The sequence below is a fragment of the Lactuca sativa genome, chromosome 4 (genome assembly GCF_002870075.4).
Source record: "Lactuca sativa cultivar Salinas chromosome 4, Lsat_Salinas_v11, whole genome shotgun sequence".
Lineage (NCBI taxonomy): Eukaryota > Viridiplantae > Streptophyta > Magnoliopsida > Asterales > Asteraceae > Lactuca > Lactuca sativa.
Genome location: NC_056626.2, coordinates 238901028 through 238924575, shown reverse-complemented (window position 1 = coordinate 238924575; position 23548 = coordinate 238901028).

Here is a 23548-nt window from a genome sequence, read left to right as displayed (position 1 = left end):
GAGAGTAATTCCCTGGAGTATTGGCTGGTCAAATGAGGTTAAAATGAAGAGGAAATTTCATGTATATGAAGGAGGAAAGAGTGGAAGAGGATAAGGGGACAAAACCTAGACTAGCTTGTGATGGGATGTGAGTTTAAGTGATGTGATCTTGTCTAGCCACTTGCTTGGGTGGTTTCTTAGAGATGGGGTTAGTTAACTAACTAAGTACCAGTTATTTAGTTAGTTAGGAGTTCTAGGTAAGGAGAGGGAAGGTCTTAATCTTGAAAATTAGAAGAGGGGTTAAGAAGCATTCTTAGTAAAATGTCTTAAGTGATTAAGCACTTATTAGTTAAGTTGGGACTTATCTCCACCAATTCTCTTATCTTAATTGATTTAGAAATCATATTCCTTACATGAAATCACTTTAAGTAATGACCCATAACTAGTCATTCACTAGATAATAATACATATGTACAAATACATACATGTATACTTAGTATAAAATAACAATGTAGTTTTTGTGTATTTGAACTTTAATGTTTATGTTTTATTCTTTTTATTCAAAAACACTTAGATACATTTTAATTATACCTTATAATAATTCATTTTATATTTTAATTTATTTAAATATAAAATTTATTGACCAATGTATAATTTCGTGACATTTAACCGGTTAACCATATCGTTAAACACATTTTGTCACTTAGGTTCGTATATTTGTCGAATTTAGATCCTACACAACTATTAAGCACACGTTTTACATAGAACCTAACTTAATTATCAACTAGATACTTGTTGATACAAAAATTAAGTTTGTTGCGTTCAAATGATGTTATATGCTAATTTCACAAACCAGTGATGGTTCGTAGCCATACATCTTAACGAAATTTATCAATAGCTACTTGTTTTATATTTCACAATAACTTATTTAAATAAAAGCGGTTAAATTCCTTCAACCATTCTTGATAAAATACTCATATTGCTTAATAATCAAAAAATAGCATCGTACGATTGTTCCTATTTTTACCAATTGTTACATTCTCCCCCCGTTAAAAGAATTTCGCCCCGAAATTCAACTTGTAGACGGGATATCACTAAACAATTGGCGGTGTTTTTTTTTTTGAGCCTTGCATTCCTTAGTGAATTTCGGTCCTCGCTTGGCGTTCCAACGAGCCTTCACTATGGGCATGCGACTTTGTTTTGTCCTTTTGACCTTCTGATCCATGATTTCCACCGGTTCTTCGATGAAGTTTAGACTCCCGTTGATTTCAATTTCATCCAGTACAATAACAAGAGTCTCATCAGACAAGCTCTTCTTCCGATTCTGGGATGCCTTCAATTATTCACGGGTTTGAACAATCTTCTCTATAGTTTCTCGTATGATCTGGGGGCTGGTGAGAATGTTGTTAGGAACTTGTCCCTTAGCGAGTTGCGTATTACCTACCTCAGCCCAGCATAGAGGTGATCTACACTTGCTTTTGTAGAGAGCTTCGAATGACGCGACTTTGATGTTAATGTAATAGTTGTTGTATAAGGATTAGATGAATGGTTCTTCCGTTTTGTCTGTAAGTTTGAGGGTGATATTAAGGACTTCTTTAATGACTATTGAAAACACGAGGCGAATCGCCTGTCCCTTATCCAAAATGATAGATAGTGGTATACTATGTAGTCTCGCAAATCTTCTTGTGATATGCTCCTATCAGCTTTTCTATTTTTCTTTGTAGCCTTGGTTGGTAGAAAGTGTGTGGGTTTGTTTGATTTGTCTATGCTTGCTCAAGTGGTAGCGTGTCCATCCGCTGTCTTGGGTAACTTGTCATGGAGTTCATGGTATGACTCATAACTGATTCATCTATCATCTCTTTGTGTTTATAAGTCATATATAATAAAGAATGAAAGACAGTCGAATCGGTGATTCCATTCTAAGCCCACATCCAAACAAGGAAAAGGATTTAAAGCGAAATTACCAACCCTAAGTCCGTAGAATCTTAATTATATAGGGCTCCAATATATACACTTAGTAATCATAGATTCACTAGTATGGGTCCATAGTCTCTACAAGAGTGGGGTGATTAACTTGGGTGAGATGGCATTTACAACAACCCTTTTCCACAACTACTGCACTTAGGTTGATTTTTGAACTCGGGTTGTCATACGGATGGTATTCCTAGGAGATCTTCTCGGAATATATCGAGAAGGTTACGGGCTTTTTCAACATCCATGATGTCTTTCTCTTCTTGTTTCTTATCCACAACACGGGCTAGGACGGCGTGGTACCTCCTGTGTAGGTACTTCTGAGTCTTGTTGTAAAAGGTGAGTCGGGGGATTGTGTCCGGTTTGTCGCCATAGACAACGAGGGTTCTATTACTCGATGGGTTTAGGCGAATGGACTTTTCGTAATATATGATATCGGTATGGTGAGGAAACTAACTATTACGTTGTTAAAATGAAAATGTCATAAATTTTTATTGTGACCGGTTTTAGGATGATTTGAACGAATTGCTTGATTTAGTGTTAGAGTGCACCCTATGTACACGCCTCTAGTGCTTTTGATTATTCTAATTCTACTATAAATATTTCGTTTAATTTTTTGAGGTTTTTGGTTGAGAAATTGATTAAATCTACGACTCACAATACTCCTCTCCGCGTTGCTATTATATAGTATCCATGCATATGTGCTATCGGGAATGAACGTACCGGAATCTCAGCGGGGTCTATTACTGCTTTCCCACACTCTGTTGCTAAAAGACTTCCGACGCTCCTGACATCTTTGTTTTTAGTCTCCGAGAACTCCTTTATGAAATGCCCTACTTCTCCACATCTGTAGCAAGTCCGAATCATCCCAGCTTTTGTGTTTTGGGCGGTCTGTTGAGCTGGCACCCTACAGAAATTTGTGGTATGCCCCTTTTCATTACAGTTCTTGTAGTGCATTTCCCTGCACTTTCCTTTGTGATGAAAGCTACCCTTGGTGCATTTTGGCAGGTTTCCAACATATGGTCTTGTCGGCACTGAGGTAGTAGGGATGGTGGTGGTATGGAATGTCACTGTTTGTTGTCTTTTTGGTAGGTCCTTGATTTGGGGCGTCGTTGTCGGAACATACTCGGGGTGTCCCTGGTTGTTATTACGATTGGAGCTTTCAGCGCCGTTCCCGCTTTTGTTTGTGTTGTTAGCGCCGAGGTGTGCCATGACTGCTGTCACGGCGGTTATTACCGCAATTTGAAATGTTGTAGGTTCTATTTATAGAACTAGTGTTGCACCAGTATGTTGATTACCTTCATGTGTCGGCATGATTCTATTTTGCGAGTGGCCTCCTCTGCTCTCAGTTCTGTGATGACTGTCCAGGTTGTAGTTGTAAGGGTTCTTTGTCCTATAACGACTATCTCCTTTTCTAAGGAGTGTAGGTGATCCGTATTGTTCTCTTGATCTGCTTGCCGGTCTATGGGTGCTATGGCCCGAAGTACGGTGTAGTGAGTTTATGTCGGTTATGGATCATCGGTTGTCCTCTCTAGTCTATATGTGTGGCTAGGTAGTTAATTGCGGGTTGCTTCCTGAAATGAGAGGTGGAGGTTCTCACACTCCTCTTGATAGGGTAAGGTTTATTGATGGTATCTCCCGAACTTCTTTCTCCATCTGGTCCCTTCTCGGAAATCTTCTTCCTCGTATTTCATCTATTGGTACTCTTCGAAATCTTCTTCTGGATCCTTCTTGATCCATCTATTGGCTTCGGTGGCAGGATAGTATGGGTCTATGTGGAGATGAAGTCTAGCTGATATGCCTATGCGAGAATAGGGGTAAGAAGCATATGAAGAATCTAAGTGTGTGGTTCTATTGTAACGCAAAATACTCCTATAGTATTTTAAATTTGTATGTTAAAGTTTTCTTTGTATGGTTCGTTGGTAAGTTTTAAATTTGTTGTCCACTGTAGACACTCCTCGGCACACGTTAGTCGGCTCTCCAACAAATATAGTTGATCAGGCTATATCCTTCCCAGTTCCGATTACATGTCCCAAGGCGTACCTGCACTGCACAACTTATTTATAATACTTCTAAAATGGTCCGATGTGAAACTGTTATTAGTACAAAATGAATGCATGCTTACTTTACAAAAACTAAATAAATTTAATCTCAAAAGTATGACTCTTCTCAGAGTGCTTTTGCCCATTTGAGTTTATAGTTGTATACCAAAAATGGTTTTGATATACTTAATTCACTATAAACGATGCTCTGATACCAATCTGGTATAAAGTGGGTTAGATCTGATCCCACATCGGCTGGGAAGGAGAACTAAGCATTCTTTATAAGGGGTGTGGATACCTTCCGTATCACAAAGCGTTTTAAAGTCGTGAGGGCAGCAGATCCCATAAGAACTCTGCAGTTAAGCGTGCTCGGACGGGAGTAGTACCAGGATGGGTGACCCCCTGGGAAGTCCTCGTGCCGAGTGGCCCAAAGCGGACAATATTGTGATACGTGCTAGAGGGGGATGTTACAAATGGTATCAGAGCCAGGGCACTGGTCGATGTATCAGATCTAACCCTATAATGGGGGTGAAAGTGGGTTAGATCTGATCCCACATCGGCTGGGAAGGAGAACTATGCATTCTTTATAAGGGGTGTGGATACCTTCCCTATCACAACGCGTTTTAAAGCCGTGAGGGCAGCAGATCTCATAAGAACTCTGCAGTTAAGAGTGCTCGGACTGGAGTAGTACCAGGATGGGTGACCCCCTGGGAAGTCCACGTGCCGAGTGGCCCAAAGCGGACAATATTGTGATACGTGCCAGAGGGGGATGTTACACATTCCCATTTCCACTCGGGTATTACTGATTGTTGTAAGAGTCCCGAAGGCTTTTGATATTCTACCTTCACTTTAGCGCAAGTAAGGCATTTGCTAACATAGGTGGCAATTTCTGCCTTCATGTTAGGCCACCAATAATGTTTCTTGATTTCCAAGTACATTTTATCTAAACTCGGATGGATTGAGTATCGTGTCTTATGGGCCTCATTCATGACGACCTCTCTGAATAACCCAAGTTTAGGGATCCAAACTCGGTTCATGAAATAATGTGCTCTGTCCTCCTTGACCTCGAAGTTCTTTTCCATTCCGCGTAACGCTTCGCTTATTTTGTTCTCTGTCTTCATGGCATCGAACTGGGCTGCTTTGATTTGCGAGGACAGATGGGATTGAATGGTTATTGAAAGAGTCTTCACACGACGATTTGAGTATTCTTTCCGACTCAAGGCATTAGCTATCACGTTAGCCTTGCCTGGGTGGTACTGGATTTCGCACTCATAATCGTTTAGAAGCTTAACCCATCTTCGCTGACTCATGTTTAACTCCTTTTGATTGAAAATGTGTTGGAGACTCTTGTGGTCGATGAGGATGGTGCACTTTGTACCATAAAGGTAGTGCCTCCAAATCTTCAAGGAAAAAATCAAACCTCCCAAGATTTGCCAGAGATGTCGGCTATGCTCCTCTTTGCTTCATAGTGAGCTTATTCAACTCTCTCTAATCAATACACATCCTAAAGGATCCATCTTTTTTCTTCACGAAGAGATCCGGAGCTCCCTAGGGTGAGAAGCTAGGTCGGATGAATCCTTTGCTCAAGAGTTCGCTAAGTTGGCTTGACCATTCCTCGACAATTTTGTCAATGTTGTCACCGACGATATCCTAGTCTATTCTCGAAGCAAAGAGGAGCATAGCCGACATCTCCGACAAATCTTGGAAACCCTACGAACCAAAAAGTTCGCAACTATAAACCCAAAGAGGGACTAAATAACTGTAAACAAAATACCAAATCAAATAGGATGATCCCGACATCTCAGTTAAGCCAGGACTGTTCACAGTTGTATTAAGGGGGTGAATGTAGCCTGATCAACTACATTTCCTCCAGAATACAACTATCACATGCCCTAGAGTGACTGCGATTGTCAGTAAACCTAAAACATACACTTTGATTTCCACAAAGAGAACGTTAAAGTCAATTTACATAACAACTAAAACATATTGGGAGTAATAGTGGTTATTTATATAACCTCCTTGCGTGTTCCTCATCACAATCTCCATGGAAGAGGAGCATCAAGGCATCCAGTTTCACCAGGCCTTGGTGGCGCACAAAATAATTGAAGACGACCCCGAGGAAGGGAAAGGAGCAGCCCCTGACGTTGGACTCGACGAGTACACCAATACAGATTACGATTTTGAGGGGACCAATGACGAAGCTAGGGGGAGGGGGACGTAGACGAAGCCCCTGAATCACCCACCGACGAAACGGACCAGGACCACCCTGCCCCACCAGGAAACCCCGTGGGAGAGGATCGTTCGCTGGAAGAAGAGGTTACCACACTTCGACAACAGTTGTTTTCCATGGAAGCATGAGCCGTGCAAGCCGAGCAAGAATGATAACCCTAAAGAGGTGGATTGAAAAGGTGGAACCGGTGTTCGAGATATGTGATTTCCCCGAAGAGGTCAAGGTGAAGTTTGCAGCATGCACATTTGTTGATCAAGCTCTCACCTGGTGGAATGGACATGTGAAGGCCATGACTCTCCCCGTAGCCAATGCAATGTCGTGGGCGGAATAAAAGGAAATGTTGATGGTCGAGTACTGCCCGCGTGGAAAAATTCAGAAAATGGAATAAGAGTTATGGAACCTCACAGTCCAAAACTCCGACATCGATGCTTACATATCAAGGTTTAGCGAACTGTCTCTGTTGTGCCCTGGCATGATTACTTCGGAAAGGAAGAAAATCGAACGATTCATCTGGGGATTAACCTCCCCAATTCAAGGAAATGTGATAGTTGCAAATTCTGAAACCTTCGACAGAGCCAAGAGGTTGGCCAAGAAGTTGTATAACCACAACAACAAGAAGGGCGATAAATCAGGAAACACAGAAAGCAAGAAGGAGAGTGACAACAAGAAAGGAAAGAATAACAAGAGGAAGGGACGACAAGGCTCAAAATCATCAAAGAAACAACAAACAGCGACAGTTCATGCTGTAACCACTCAAGTTCCCTCCACACCACATGTTCCAACCTCATCTACCCCAAGTGCCCCTAAGCAGTATTCTGGAAATCTCCGAAAGTGCAACAAGTGCAATTTTCATCACAATGTTGAATGCAAGGGGATGCATTGTACCTATTGCAACCGAAAGGGTCACACGGAAAAATATTGTAGAACCTATCCTCCTCAGAACCAGCAACTTGGAAACAACAACAACAACAACAACCGCAACAATAATAACAACAACAACAACAACACCAACAACGCTGGAGTAAGCCACACCTGTTATGGATGTGGAAGGACTGGTCATTTCCATCGAAATTGCCCTAATGTCAACAACAAAGGTAATGGAGGAGCATGGAGAGTGCTGACCATGGGTCCAGGAGAAGCGGTCCAGGATCCCACTGTTTTCACCGGTACGTTTCCTCTAAACCACACATATGCATGCATCCTATTGGATATCGGGGAAGATCGGAGTTTTGTGAGTAATAAATTTAAACACTTGTTAAAAAACAAACCCATAAGCTTAATGAAACCTTTACAGTGGAAATGCATAATGGGAAAACAGAATCAACCGGGGAAATCTATGTAGGATGTACCCTAACCTTAAATCACCACGTCTTTCAAATAAACTTGATGCCTGTAAGTATTAGGAGTTTTGATGTGATTATCGGCATGGACTGGTTGAGCCCCCATCATGCCGAAATTATGTGTCGCGAGAAGGTCGTTCGCCTTCATCTCCCTAATCACGAAACCCTAATTATATATGGAGACAAGCCCAGTACGAACCTTCGTCTTATCTCATGTATTAAGGCACATAAGTGTCTACAAAAGAAGGACTTGGCGTTTCTGGCTCACATTGTGGATAACTCAAAGGAAAAGGTCAATATTTGATACGTTCCAGTGGCTTGCGATTTCCCGGATGTTTTTCCTGAAGATCTCCCGGGAATACCCCCAAAAAGACAAATTGAGTTCCAAATTGACCTTGTGCCGGGAGCTACACCTATTTCCAAATCACCCTATAGGTTAGCTCCTGTGGAGATGCAAGAGCTGTCAAGCCAACTTAGCGAACTCTTGAGCAAAGGATTCATCTGACCTAGCTTCTTACCCTAGGGAGCTCCGGCTCTCTTCGTTAAGAAAAAGGATGGATCCTTTAGCATGTGTATTGATTATAGAGAGTTGAATAAGCTCACTATAGATCTATACACAAATTCTCGCTCTCCCTCCAGGAGACTCTGGTTATAACTACAGACTATGACTGACACTTAATAGTGTCACCCGTTATTTCCCACTAAATCCAATTGAATTTGAATAGCCTTGTTTATCGACCTAATTTTATGTTTATTTGAATAACTGAGATAAGCCTAACAGACAAGGAGAAGAGGGCAGCAGAGGCCCACTAATCCTGTATGTTATTATAGGTTGTCGAGTATGAGACGGGCACGTTGGCCCGTCATGCATATGTTTGATTTGGCCCTTAATGGCAATGCCAAAGGGCCACTGAGGCTCAATAGCATGTAAAAGCCATTGTTGGTCCCTTAGGCATGTAATTGTGTCACAGGAGGCCCAATAAACATGTGTGAATATATCGGGCCCAATCAATATGATATTCGGCCACAAAGGCCCAATAGCACATATAGAAGGTTTTTGAGCCCAACTTCTGAATCGCTTATGTTTTATCGAGTTTAAGTTCGTATTGATGGTATTCGGGGCATGTTAAATGTTTATTAGCAATAACGTAACATTTTAACGTTTGAATTATAACGAAGTTTTTATTATATGTACATGTATCTTTAAAACTATGCGTTATAAACTTCATATATTTAACCCCAAAAGTTACAATCGTTTATTTGGCCCAAAAACATTTTGATTAGCCATTATGACACCTTTTTATATAAAAATGACAGTTTTAGTCCCTTTTTACGAAAATTTACATTTCTGGTCCTTAAACCATTTTTATTGACATTGTCCACCCAAACTTTATTTGAATAGTAATTTCAGGGGAAATCTTCAAAAAGTCCCAATATTTACGGAAAAGTTACACTTTAGTCCCAACATTTCTTTTTTGAACGAAAAATTCCCGAAAACCTGCAAAAATTTGCAGTTTGACCCTTTTTGACCGGTTGAAACCGGTACCAAATTAATTTGGGACTATTTCGTAAACTAATCCAAAATATTGGGATTTTTCAGTAAACAAAAAATATTATGATTTTTCTATAAACAAAAATATTAGGACTTTTCTACAAACAGAACCCTTATTATTATTATTATTATTATTATTATTATTATTATTATTATTATTATTATTATTATTATTATTATTATTAAAAATATAAATAAGAATACTATTTGTTGAACTTGTTCTTATTAATATTGTTACTAATACATATAAATACATTAAATGAAAAAATAATATTAATGACATTGTTTAAGGGTAAAGGTGGAGGAGATGGTGATGTTTTTAGCATTGAAATCGTGAATGTCTTCTTGTATATTTTTACTTTGTATATGGTTATTTCATATTTGTTATTATTGTTTTCAATTCAAAATATTGATACTTAACAATTTGAAATAAGTTGCATATTAATAGTTTAAGGTAGTAGGGTTTCTCACTTTGTATATAAAATTGTTAAAGGTTGAAAAATTACTTTCCAAACCCAACAAATCTACTAGAAATATCTACATAGGTAACTCATATCAAAATTCAAAAGTATTAATTACAATATTTTGTTTAATAGAAAGTAATAGGAATAATTTAAAAGTATTAATCAAAATTCAAAAGTATTAATCCAAAAAAACATGTCCTATTACTTTTTATTAAACAAGAGATTGTAATTAATATTTTTGAATTTTGATATGGGCTACTTATGTAGATGTTTGTAGTGGATCTGTTGGATTTGAAAAATAATCCTTCTACCTTAAACATTTTTATATACAAAGTGAGAAATACTTCTAGCTTAAAGTATTTATAAATAATTTTACATACATGCAACTTCTTTTAAATTGTTAAGTATTATTATTCTGAATTGAAAACAATAACAACAAATGTGAAATGACCATATACAAAGTAAAAATATACAAGCAAACATTCATGATTTTCATGCTAAAAGCATCAACATATCCTCCACCTCCACCCTTAAACAATGTCATTAATATTATTTTTTTTCATTTAAATGCATTTATATGTATTAGTAACAATATCAATAATAACAAGTTCAAAAAATAATATTCGTATTTGTATTTTTTAATAATAATAATAATATTAATAATAATAAGGGTTTTGTTTGTAGAAAAGTCATAATATTTTTGTTTATAGAAATGTCCTGATAATTTTTGTTTACAGAAAAATCCAAATATTTTGGATTTGTTTATAAAATAGTCCCAAATTAATTTGGCACCGGTTTCAACCGGTCAAAAAGGGTTAAACTGCTAATTTTTGCTGGTTTTCGGGATTTTTTCAATCAAAAAAAAAATCTTGGGATTAAAGTGTAACTTTTCCGTAAATATTGGGACTTTTATGAATATTTCCCGTAATTTCAGTCCAAAACTAATGCATTTGTCATTTCCAGCCTTTATTCACAAAAACTTACATTTTTGGCCCAATTTCCGTAAGTTTTACAATTTTGACCCCAAAATCAAGAACTTTGCATTTCTTGTCAAAGTTTGGTAATAAACTCATTTTTAACCCCTGAAAAAGTTTATTTACATTTTAGACCCATAGTTTGTTAAGTTTTCCAATTCAGCTCCTCAAATTCTCATTTTTTCACAACTTTGGGCCCAAAACCCATTAGACCCACTTTTAAGCCCATTAAGCTAAAATTTATGTTTTTGACCCTTTGAAAAATGTTATTTTCATAAAAATAAGCTTTTATGCAAATATTCAACTCATAACCCTCATAAAACCGACAAATTACAATTTATACCCAATCTTTTCTATTTTTGCAAAAATGACACTTGTAAGGTTCTTTTGGTTTTGTTTTTCACTTTTTAAACTTAAAGACCCTTAGATCCATGAGGTATGTTGTTCATTATGTTCTTGTTCATGATTATTTCTCCCTTTGTTTATCGATCTCGAAATATAACAATGTTTCATATTATCACAACCAAAAACTAAAGAATTCACATATAGCATGCAAACACACATAGATCATCACATAATACTTGTATTCTCCCACCAAAAAAAAGTAAAAATCGAAAACAACAGGGTATGAACTCACCTTTTCTTGTTTTTGTCGGTTTTGAAGAAAGAAATGGAAGAGTTTGATCCTAGCAAGCCTTGTTGGGTGGATCTCGAACTTAGAGTTTTGTAGGATGATGATTCTTGTGGAAGAACCTCCTTAAAATGTTCCAAAATTTTGAAAATTTGAATGGGGAAGTGGATGTGCTTGAAAGTGTTTGGGATGAGAGTTTGAAGATGTGTGTGTGTGTGTGTTTGGTGATCCTCGGCTGAGAGTAGAAGAAAGAGAAGAGAGAGAGAGAGAGAGAGTGAGGTGACCATTATAGATGCATGTTGGTCCATGCATGGGTACATGGTGTGCAATAAGGAAATGGCACACCCCCAAATTCAACCCACCCCATTTTTACATCCTTCCCTTTTTTTGTTTCCTACTTGGGCCGAGAGAGAGAGAGAGAGAGAGAGAGAGAGAGAGAAAACGAAGAGAATGGCTTGGGCCTTTTGTGCTTGAGTCCGTAATATGAGGCCCAATTTGATGATATTCGGCCCATTGGGCTCTTGTGAGTAGTTCACGGCCCAAATCTTGCATAAAAGAAAGGAATTAAGTCCATTAAGGCTAATTGGAATTGTTATGGCCCAATAAGGCCCATTAAAGGTAAACTAGTCCATTTTAGACTTATAAGGCCCAAAAAGGTTAAGTCTCATGAGAGTGGGTCCAATGGGAGCCCATTCAAGAGTTCTAAGCCCAAAATAGTCGAATTGGAAGTTTAGTGGCCCATTAGGCCCAATAAGGAAATCCTAGTCCATATTGGACATAAACCGGGATTTCTAGGGTTTCCAACCTTTTGTTGACTATTTGAGTGTTTGTATAGAGTGTTTGATGGGATTTTGTTGTCATTGAATAAGCATCATACATGCGTTCAAGTTTTAGTTACAATGTTATCCTTGTTAAATGTTTACAAAGCATTATAATTCCTAGTTGTGACAGTTTATGAGTTCATTCCCTCCAAACTTTCTTAAACATGAGGAACATGGGTTAACATGAAAGATCTAACCACCAAAAGCGATAAAGCAAGCAACTTGGACACTTACAAAGTTCTAGAGATGCCCAAACGATATTTTTACTTCAGCCAAGAAGACCCACAATCCCTTCCAATTCCTATTCTTTCTTCACAAGCAACCAAAGACACCAAAATGGAGTCACAACTATCAACGAGGAATTAGGGTCAAGGTTTCTGAAATTTCAGGATGACGGAGGCTGATAAGGAACCCTAAGAATGGCTTAGAGGGGTTAAATATGAAGGAAACCCTAAAAAAATCATAGGCTTGGGCCTGAGTAGTTGCCACATCATGGCCTTTCTTTGCCAGGCCGCGGCGGTCCAAAAATCACACGATCAAATAATTATTGCCATGTCGAGGACTTCCTTGGCCACATCGTGGCTTAGAGTTTCCTCCAAAACTCCATCTTTGATCCTTGTTACAATTAAGCTTAACCAATCTGGAACATGGGTGTTACAACTCTCCCCCATTTAAATTAGATTTCATCATCAAAATCACTCCTCACTACATTCCAGGCACCCCAGATCTAGAACCCCGATAAAAGTCAACTCAAACATACATTGACCTTCCAATATAATAATCGAACCCAACATTAGCACGACGCACCTACTAACGACAACCGAATCCTTGCCCTGCTAACCTTAACCAATGAAGAATAACGATCACTGATCAGCTCAGAGTCTAGAAATCCAATACCTTGTCTGACATCCCGACATACAAAACCATTCTGAATTACTGCTAATACAACTCCACTTCGTAACCCAAATCGAACGAAAACACTTTTGGTTCTGAATTATCTTGTTGATTCCACTAGCAAATAGATTCCCTGACCATTCATCGCCACTGAAAACCTTTCACTTGAAAACAAAGGCAACTCCCAACATGAGTCTCAATCATTGGTACCATCTCAGGCTCATCTTACTGTCCCATAATCCAACTTCTAATCTAACCTAGATGTCCCATGCCTCGTACTTACCTACCAATTAACTAAAATAATAAATTTGTAACAAGTTTCCAAGGATGATAGCCTCACGCCCAGTCGCACCACGTAACTCCGAACGATGTTGTATCTGAGAATAGCTATCCTAGCCTACTTGCCATAATGGCTCCAACAGCCCTCCTGATCCAACCAGGGATAATGTAACCAACCATTACGCTGAGGCAATATAATGTAATTTTCTTTAATGAATGTTATTCGCCCAATTGTAGTCATACATCACAACCGACCCCACATGGCCCATTACCTTCATAAATCCCACGAATTTTGTGGCATTCCCACATTCTCGCAACCCAATCTCACATGGTCTAATCCTACCTACAGGAAACTACGAGCCTAATCATAGCTCCTAAATATCCTTGCAACTTCTCATGGACCAGGTGAATGCTACGGGCCACCCAACAGACTTAAAATACTACTACACTACCTGCCAACCTTGTGAATTCTATTGTTGCATCGTGGTCTTACAACACTTATATCGCTACCTTCCTTCTTAGTGAATGTGACGGTCACCCCGCAGTCTTACAACACTTCTACCTCTACCTGCGAACCTAGTAAATGCTACGGCTACCCCGCAATCTGACAACACTTCTACCGCTAACTGAAAACCTGGTGATTGTTACAACTACTCTGCAGTCTTACAACACTTCTATAACACCCATGGACCCACCATATCCAATCAAAATAAATCATGGGTGGAAACCTCATTCGACTATATCCTAATCTATTGTTTGGGTCATGCTTCGAATCCTAAATCCGTTATTAGATAAGAATAGGCTGAGGGGCTCTAACACAACTCTCAACCTGAACCTAATGACATACCGGTCGTGCGACGTTATTGATGCGCAAGTTAACCTGAATTCTTATTCCTTGTGCAACCCTTACTCCAAACATTTCTCCCCCACTTGGATACAACAACGCACTTCCAACCATAAAATTGATGGATTTCTAAACCATCCCTCAACCTTAGTACTCAAAGGTTGTTGACAACCTGAGCTTGCAAGAACTAGAATTCAGTAACTACACAATCCTATCAAAAACACACATTCCAAAATCGGATGAATACACCCTTAAACCTCAAACACTCAATATACTCAAGCATTATCCATTGATTCCACCTCAACGTCCTAGCAATCTGTATGTAAGACTAGAGTCTGAATTTTGGCTGTTAATTAGTTAAGTAGTTGTAGATTGTATGCTAGTTGTCTTTGTGATGCTTGCATGGAAGACCAGGTGGTAGCTCTTGGAACTTGTCTGTAAGACCCAGGGTTTTGGCCCCGGGCCTGGCAAGGAAGACCATGATATGGCTCATGGCATAATGGCAAGATTATGTTTGGCACATAGCACTTTCTATTGATTGTTGGATATGTATGATATGTATGGATCGTATGCTATGTATGGTATATGGTATTTGGGGAACTCACTAAGCTTTGTGCTTATAGTATGTGGTTCATTGTTTCAGGTACTTCTGGCTCGAAAGGGAAGGGTCCAACTTGATCGCAGCTCATACACCTCTGTTTTTTCGCAATTTGTGATTTTGGGATTTTACTATGATAATTGTTTTACTCTGGAATACCTTTAAATGTTTGAATAAAGATAAATGAATTTTTGAATATATATTAGAAATGAAATTTTCACCCCATGATTTTCTGTATGTTACAAGTTGGTATCATAACTGTGGTTTGAGGGATTTGGACATACTCTCGAGTGTGCCTGAACTCAAACTGAGGGATTGTTTAAGATTTTTAAAATAAACATTTATTTAAAAAGGAATTACTAATCAAAGAAAAGGGTGTGATGCATGCAATCGGCCGAGCTCAAGTAAGTGGTTCCCAGAATACCAATACAAGTTTATTATGATATATGATATGATTGTGATAATTGCATGCTAAATTAGGGCTAAGAATCTACTTAGTATTATATGATAGGAGAGATGCCGTTATATTCCTGATTGTATGACCTTTAGAATTGCATGCTAGTATGGATTCTAGATAAGTTGATAGAATGGAATGCTTGGTGTATGCTGGTTGGATTTTCCATTGCCTGAATTTCGCTTTCTTTTTACTTTGTGGGGCTCTTAGTAGTGTGGATCAACTACTTAGGGAATATGCTAAGTCACATGTAGGATGAGTTAAATAATCTCTGAGTGGTGGATCTGACCCTATTGCACAACTCTTGTTTGAGTCCAACCGCTCTAGGGTTGAGTCTTCTACTCAAAAGATTATCTGATCTGTGTTGCATGTGATTGTGTTCATGATGTAGTTAGTTCACATTGGTGGGAGCTTTTCAGCAGCTGAGGGCATGGTGAGGTCGGGAACCTATGAGATCCTACGAAGTGCTTCAGTGGGTCTTGTGGTACCGCTTAGTGAGTTTTTAGTGCATCAGCTGAGTAGGTGACTTAGAGGATTTGGGATGATTCCTAATAAAAGTATGGATATGTGTGGAAGGTAGTATTGGGACCGTACTACTGAAAGCACATGATCCATACTCGGATCGGGGAGAATCTTGGAGAATCTAAGAAGATTATGGGAGGAGGATTTGGGTATGTTCTGATATTTTGCATGTTTTATTTTAGGTTGTTGATGAGCACTTAGGGAGGAGGTTCTGGTTCAGGCTCAGGTGCAGGTACTGAGTCGATTAGCAAGTAGATGTGGGAGTTTATCTCGTCGTATATTACACGTGGTATTTTCAAGTAGACACCTATGATCTTTGGTTCGGTCAAGGAGGGGATTTTGGAGATCTTGGATGAACGATTGGGAGCATTTTGTGCTGAGGTTATGGCTATCATTGGAACTTTCACTCTTTCTTTTTGTGAGTTTCGTGTTGATGGAGCTCATGTATTCTATGGGGACACGAACCCCATTGCTAGTAGGAGGTGGTTAACAGACAAGGCTAACGCCTTCAAGATAAGTTTCTGCCCTAAGGAGGCGAATGTCATATATGTTTCCTGCCTTTTGAAGGACATGGAACGAGATTGGTGGGAGGATGTTAGACATGAGGTCGGTGATAATGCAGTTGATGCCATGTCTTGGGATGATTTTTCGACCAGGTTTCGCGCTGAGTTCGCACCGGTGATCGAGGTGCAGCTGTTGGTGTAATAGTTTCAGGATCTCCGCCGGACTACTGAGACTATAGTAGAGATCACTGCTAAGTTATGGGAGAGGGATTTATTGGTTCTGCATTATGCAGCAAATGAGGAAATGAAGAAGGTGTGGTATCATGATATGTTGCGAGATAATATTTGGGATTTTGTGAGTATTAAGGTGCAAGACCATGAATGATATAATTTTTAGAGCTCGAGAGTGGGAGATCGGTCTGGAGCACCTTGTGAAGAGGGGGCAAATCATGTGCATATAGTGGAGGGTCCCGAGAATTGACCCAAGACTTCTGATCAGCGTTTGAGAGGCCAGCAGGGTCGGAGTTAGTGCAACACGTGCGTGAAACTGCACGATGGAGTTTATCATTCTAGGAGTTTAGGATACTACAAGTGTGGTAGGGGTGATCATGTTAGTGGGGATTTCCCTCAGTGGGCAAGGTTGTTATGTTTTCACTGTAACCAAGTAGGCCACAAAAACGTCGATTGTTCGATGTTGAGGGGAGGAGCAGTGACTTCACCTGACCTGACTACTTTGAGGATCACTAATGGTCGTTAGGGTAGGGCTAGAGGCCAAGTATAGAGGAGTCGATCATTGTAGTGTCAGACAAGGGAGGTCAAGACTCCAGCAGGTGATATTGCATGTATGTTATATTTTTCCTTCTTTTGGTTATGATCAGTATTTATGTGTTTGAGATTTTTGTATTGGTTTTGGTAAGCCTCATTTGTGGTTTAATTCTCGGTTATTTAGTGTGTTGTATCATTAAGAATTATTACTGTCATTTGCAAGCCATGAATAATTCGTGGGTTAATGAGCGGTTGTATCTCGTGTAGCGAATTCTAAAGTGTTCAGTTGTTATTTTGGTTTTTGGTTGAGATCATTTCAAGGGTATTGTATGGTAGGTCCTTGTTCAGGATTTAGTGGGTTAGTTCTCCGGTATCGTGAGGGTATAGTGTTTTTAGCAATTGTGTTTTGTTGGCTCTTGGGGGTGCCAAGGGAAGTGGTCTATTGCTGACGTTTTCGTCAGGGCATCAGTTCAGAGGGCTTCAAGATTTGGTATTCTATCCTTAAAAGCATGTGGGGTTATTAGTTTTGCTGGGATTTCAGTGAGTGTTCATAGGGTCTTCAGGAGTGTACAGTCTTTGGGTGTGGCTAGTAAGTGCAGATTGTTATTAGTTCAATCTTAATGAGGTAAGATGGATTGGGAATCCTTCAAACCTTGAGTTCTGGGAGAGCTTTGTCGAATCAAAGTGGGGGAGAACCGTTCATATTTTTCAGAGCGGAATCAGGTGTGAAACTAGGATGGGTTTCACATCTTCATAGGAGGGAAGGGCGGCCTAAGTGGCCGTATATATTGAGAATTGTGCGAGTTAGGAGTTCGGGAAACCTCCCAACAGTTGCTTAGTTCCTTTTTGTTGATAGATAGCAGGCTTTTGGTGGACCCGGGTTGGGATTACAGTCATGACTCAATTTCATTTTGGGTGCTTGGTTGCGTGCGTGATCAAGTTTGGTTGTCTTCGGAGTGATAGATTAGCGGTGAGACCATGGGCAGTGGCTGTGACAAAGTAGACGAGTTGTAAGACTGCAGGGTGGCCCATAGCATTCATTAATAGGCAGTTAGTGTAGAAGTGTTGTAAGACTGCAGGATGGCCCGTAGCATTCACTAGTTGGCAAATAGTATGGGAGTGTTGTAAGACTGTGAGGTGACATGTAGCATTCACCGGTCCCTGTATTGCGGTGAGGGTGTGGCAACCCATGATTGGTCATAGATTTCTTCAGATGGTTAAGAGCGGAGTGGGTCAGCTCGTAAGACTATGGGAAGGCCACAACATGCTTGGAATAAGGAAACGATAGGTCATGGGATATAGGGAATGATATAAGACTACAATTGGTCATGTATCGTTCAGGTTAGCATTGGTTTTAGTGGTGAGATGGTTTGGGTGATTATTGCCAGTTGAGGCTTTCTTTCGTAAGCCATGTGGGTGTCTTTTTTGTCAGCAACCGGGCAGGAATTCGGTATTTCTAATAGTTGGCAGACAAGTTAGGACCAGGTGTTGAGGTCGAATGTTGTTGTGAGGTGTCGAAGGTTGTCTAGATCATGCGTAGTATCAAATGTTTGTATGCTAAGGTTATTGTATATGGGATGAGTACTAGAGTTAGAAAATAACTTTTGCAATTCATTTTGTACTCTCTATGTCTTCTCTGTATTCGTTGAAAGCATAATTGAGCCAACCATATTATATTAGATCTCGTGTTCTTAATTCTTACATTACTTTGATCTCATATAACAAACTCCATTAAATTGTAACTACACTAGGGAGGTATTTGCTGCTTGTGGAAATAAGCTAGGAGGCAACATGATGTGTAGAGCAATATTAGTGATTTGGGATTCGGGTGTGGGGAGTAGCTTATGGATTCGGGAAAATGCTAAGTCGCTTGCAGTTTGGATTATATAATCTCAAAGTAATTGATTTGACTCTATTGTTCAGCTCTCATTTGAGTCTAACTATTCTGGGATGAATCCTCTATTCAAAGGATTACCTGAGCCTTCTGTCAAGTACAAGTGTTATGCAGTTGTTTATGGTCAGTGACTTTGTTCCCAATGGTAGCATCAAGATAATCAGGGTTGGAAGTGCTCTGTTTAGTCTGGTATTCAATGTGGAATTGGCCTAGTAATGGTTCGGTGTGGGCGGTCTGTCTGGGGGTCAGACCAACTTGAGACTGTAGGTTTTGGAAAAGTAGAAGTGGTTTAATGCATGGGTTTATGGATTCGTCTTCGTCAGGTCGTAGAGTTCTGCTAGGGTTGGGTTTGGTTGCTTTGGGAAGGTCATTTTATGCGCAGGGTTTTCTGTTGCATTCATTGGGTTGTTTGGTATGATCGGAGTATTAGTAAGGAGCGATTATGAGGACAAAATCTAATTTAAGTGGGGGATAGTTATAACACACGGTTTCGAATAGTTTCTCTGTTTAGGGCCGTAGCCCGGTCATCAGTCATCATAAGGCTTTAGGCCTTGGGGGCGAAAGGATTTTGCCCTTTTTAGGAGTGGGTATTATAGTCTAAGTGACCTTGGTGTTCGTTTCGGTTTCGGAGGCCAAGGGTATAATCGTAATTTGATAATTTGGTCCTCTGGAATTTTAGGTTTCTGTCTGGAAATTTCTTAGGCGGAGGTGAGTTGATAGAAGTGTAGGGCTTCTCGACACCTTACTGTGGAGATAAAGTCCGTTGGAAACAGACTTATAATGAAGAAGTTATGGCAGTTTGAAGTTTTGGCAAGTTTGGCCCTTGGTGGAATAAGTTGGCAGATTGGTCCCATGTGCAACGCTATGGAATACGTAGGAGGGCCATGTACGCCCAAGATACTTAATAGTACGCACCACGTAATGGGTAAAGTGCCAAACCCTAAATTTTAGGGTTTTGGCACTATATAAACATCATTATAACCTCAAGGCTCTCTCATTTATCATCCTCCATTGTCCTAAAACCCTAATTTCGAACCCAAACCTCATCCAGGAGTGTTGTCAGCTCATTATGTGCATCTTTGGTGGGTTTTGGTGAATATTCAAGAAATGGAAGCTTGGTACAAGGTGGTAGATCAAGGGAAGGCTTGTGGATCATGACTCTCTACTCCATTTTTAGCTTATTAGAGGTATAAAGCTCTAACCTTGCCCATTAGAAGCTTAGATCTAACATTATGTAAGTTTTGGTCTCATGGGTGTTATCTAGTGGTTGATACCACTCTAGGAGCTTTGATTTGTTACTCTTAGTATTTCTGAAGTTATTAGTTCATAAAGATTCTTGCTTGATGCTTAAGCATGGACCATGCATGTGTTAGGGTGGTTATTATGGAACTTAAAGGATTAATTTGGATGTTGGGTCCCATTAAGACATGCAAACTGATAAAGTTGCCGACTTTATTAGTTAAGATTTTATTATGAAGGTTTCATGTAGTTTTGGAGTTAAGTGCTTAAGGTAGTAAGTCATATATCGATTTTGGATAAATCATGTCTAAGCCGCGCATACTAAAGATTTTAGGAGTATGCCCAACGTACCTGTGAGTACGCCCATTGTAAATGACCCAAATGCATTTGGGCTTGTTTGTCATTTTGGACTTTGGGCTTCGGATTTGGGTCTTTGAGAGTTGGACTTCTTCGACTAGATTATGGACTTTCCATTTTGGGCCTTAGCAGGCCTGATGCGCTAGGGCCATTAGTAGGTCTTTCTCGTTGGGCCATCATTGGGCCTAGTGCTTAGGTTTAGCCTTGTTTAGCTATTGATTATGGTTTTAGATTGTTTGGCTCAGTTCGGGAACTGGTTCGTAGCATTTGAGGAGAGTCTCCTGTAACGCCTGTCTTTCTGGGCTTGTCATTAATGTTGATGTAATAGTCTAGGTTAACCTTTGTAACCCGTTTTGAAATAATAGAAGTGTATTATTTGAGTATTTTGTGTTTTGTGCTTAATAGTGTGTCTTAATTGAGTTAAGAATAAAAATAAGCGTTAAAATGAAATGTAAGCCGGTATCTATGGATAATGTTGTAGTAGTTTAAACGAGGTTTCCGAATATATATAGAATGCCAAAATCCGAGTTATAACGAAGAAGTTATGATCTGTCGAAGTATCGCGACGGAACCGGCATAACGCTGAATGACGTAAAATACTAAATTAAGATAGAGCGATATTTAGCCCTAATGATCTAAACGAATGTTGTAGAGTTCGTTAAACCGAGAGCGTGCATAAAAAGAATGTCGAAATCCGACTTCGCATGAGGAAGTTATGATTTTTCTAAGTTTCAGTTTAGCAGTATGCAGCCCGAAACTCGAATTCGAGATCGAGTGATTGTTAGTCGAAACAATCTAAACGAGAATCGAAGATATCGTTGATAGTAGTGCAATGGTGAAAAGACAGACGAAAACGGACGTCATATGAAGAAGTTATGAATATATAATGGAGTTTTCCTGTCCTGGCCTACTAAAAATAATACAATAAAAACAAAGTCAAAATTAGCCGACAGAGTGTAAACGAAAGTTGTAGAGCGTAGTCTCACCTACGCATCGATATAAACAACATCGAAAATGGAGTTTGTATGAGGAAGATATGAAGTTTTGAAGTTTATTAAATAATTAAGATATTAAATTTTAATATAAATTCGGATATCATCTAAAGGAGGGGGGGGGGAGTCATCAATCTGATCCGAACTACGCCCAGCGTAGTTGAGTATGCCCAGCGTACCGCCTCAGCTACGTCACCTGACCGAACTTGAGTCCATACACATGCAGTGACGTCACGTACGCCCGGTGTAAGGCTTAGTACGCCAAGCGTACCTGGATTTACGCCCAGCGTAATCGAGGTTTCAGCACCCTATAAATAGATGTCGATGCCTGCCGATTTCTTTTGTTCAAACTCTTCTCTCTCACTCATTTTTACCCCGTTTATGTGCAAGAAATATCCTGAAGCCCCGGTAGTAATCCTGAGCCCCGAAGCAAGTCCCGAAGCCCGCAAGAAATATCCTGAAGCCCCGGTATTAATACCGAGCCCCGAAGCAAGTCCCGAAGCCCCAAAGATCCCGATAAGTGCAGTTCCCGAGCCGAAGCGCTGTCAGCGAGAAGCCAATTTTTGTGAAGATCTTCCAGATCTACTGAAGAATACTACTTCTAAAAGCCGTAGTGCTGTCTGATCATCTTCTGATCAAGTGAGTGTGCAGTTACTTTCTTCTAACGCATAATTATGAAGTATTTTATATGAAATACGTGTTATGTGTATATTTTGTTTTTATATGTGTGAATGTATAATCATTTTCTTCTATCTCATAGATATGATTTAATCTCTATGAAATACGTGTTATGTGTATGTGTCTCATTTGTTGTTTGGAATATGTATTTAATGAGAATGCTATACAGGTTTTAAACTATGTATAAAAATATATATTTTTATCTACTAATGTGTTGGGTAGAACATGGATAGATAGTTGATGTGTGATAAACAGATGAGAGACCTCGATGTTGTTGTTGTTGATCCAGTTATTCAGCGGAGTATGGATAACGACCACAGACTCTTTCTAGACAGTCCTGTGGAACGGCAGCAGGCTCATAACCTGTAGGTGTTGTGAACGATGTGTTCACGGGTGTACTCTATCCCCCTCATGGTTGCCTTTAGCACATCTACTGTTGAGGAAACCCCTTTACGGTAATGTCTGTCCCGATGAAAATCCTAGATTAGGTCCCTTGAGATAGATGTTGTTTTAGAGACGTAAAGTGAGGATAACAGGAATGGGTAATCGGGTTATTGTTGGTTGGTGAAATTAAATATAATTATTTATTGCGGGTTGAAAACCCTATATGCTCACCAGGCTCCCAAGCCTGACCCACTCAGTTTATTTGTATTATAGGTAGTGGTGCGAGGGCATAAGATGGATGAATCATCAAGTTATTTTGTTTATTAGACCAGTTGTTATATGTAACTGTTGTATGGTCTATCTTTTGTTGTTTACGCTTTTGTGTCTGTATCGGAACATGACATCCCGAGTTATGACTATATAATAAAAATACATTTCTTTATGAAATGCTTTGGTAAATATTATTTTTATCATATTTTGTTTTTTGGAACAAATTCGCAACTCTTTTAAATCGATGGATTTACTCTGAAACTATTTTAAAAGCATAAATGAAACCCGGTCTTTTCTGGCCGTGATTTTGGGGATGTCACATCTCCTCACTGTTGTATGGTTCGAAGTCAAAAATCCCGACCCATTTGGTTACATATTACAGGAAGACCAATGGGTAGCCCATGACATTTTATATGAAAGACCAGGAGGTGGCTCCTGGCAATTTGTATGCCAGACCAGAGTCTGAACTCTGGCAGTTAATTAGTTAGGTAGTTGTAGATTGTATGCTAGTTGTCTTTGTGATGCTTGCATGGAAAACCAAGAGGTGGCTCCTGGCACTTGTCGGTAAGACCCAGGGTTTTGGCCCCTGGTCTGCCAAGGAAGACCATGATACCACTCGTGGCATAACTGCAAGACTATGGTTGGCACATAACACTTTCTATTGATTGTTGGATATGTATGGCTTATATGATATGTATGATATATGGTATTTGAGGAACTCACTAAGCTTTGTGCTTACAATTTGTGGTTTATGGTTTCAAGTACTTGTGGTTCGAAAGTAACACTTTCTATTGATTGTTGGATATGTATGGCTTATATGATATGTATGATATATGGTATTTGAGGAACTCACTAAGTTTTGTGCTTACAA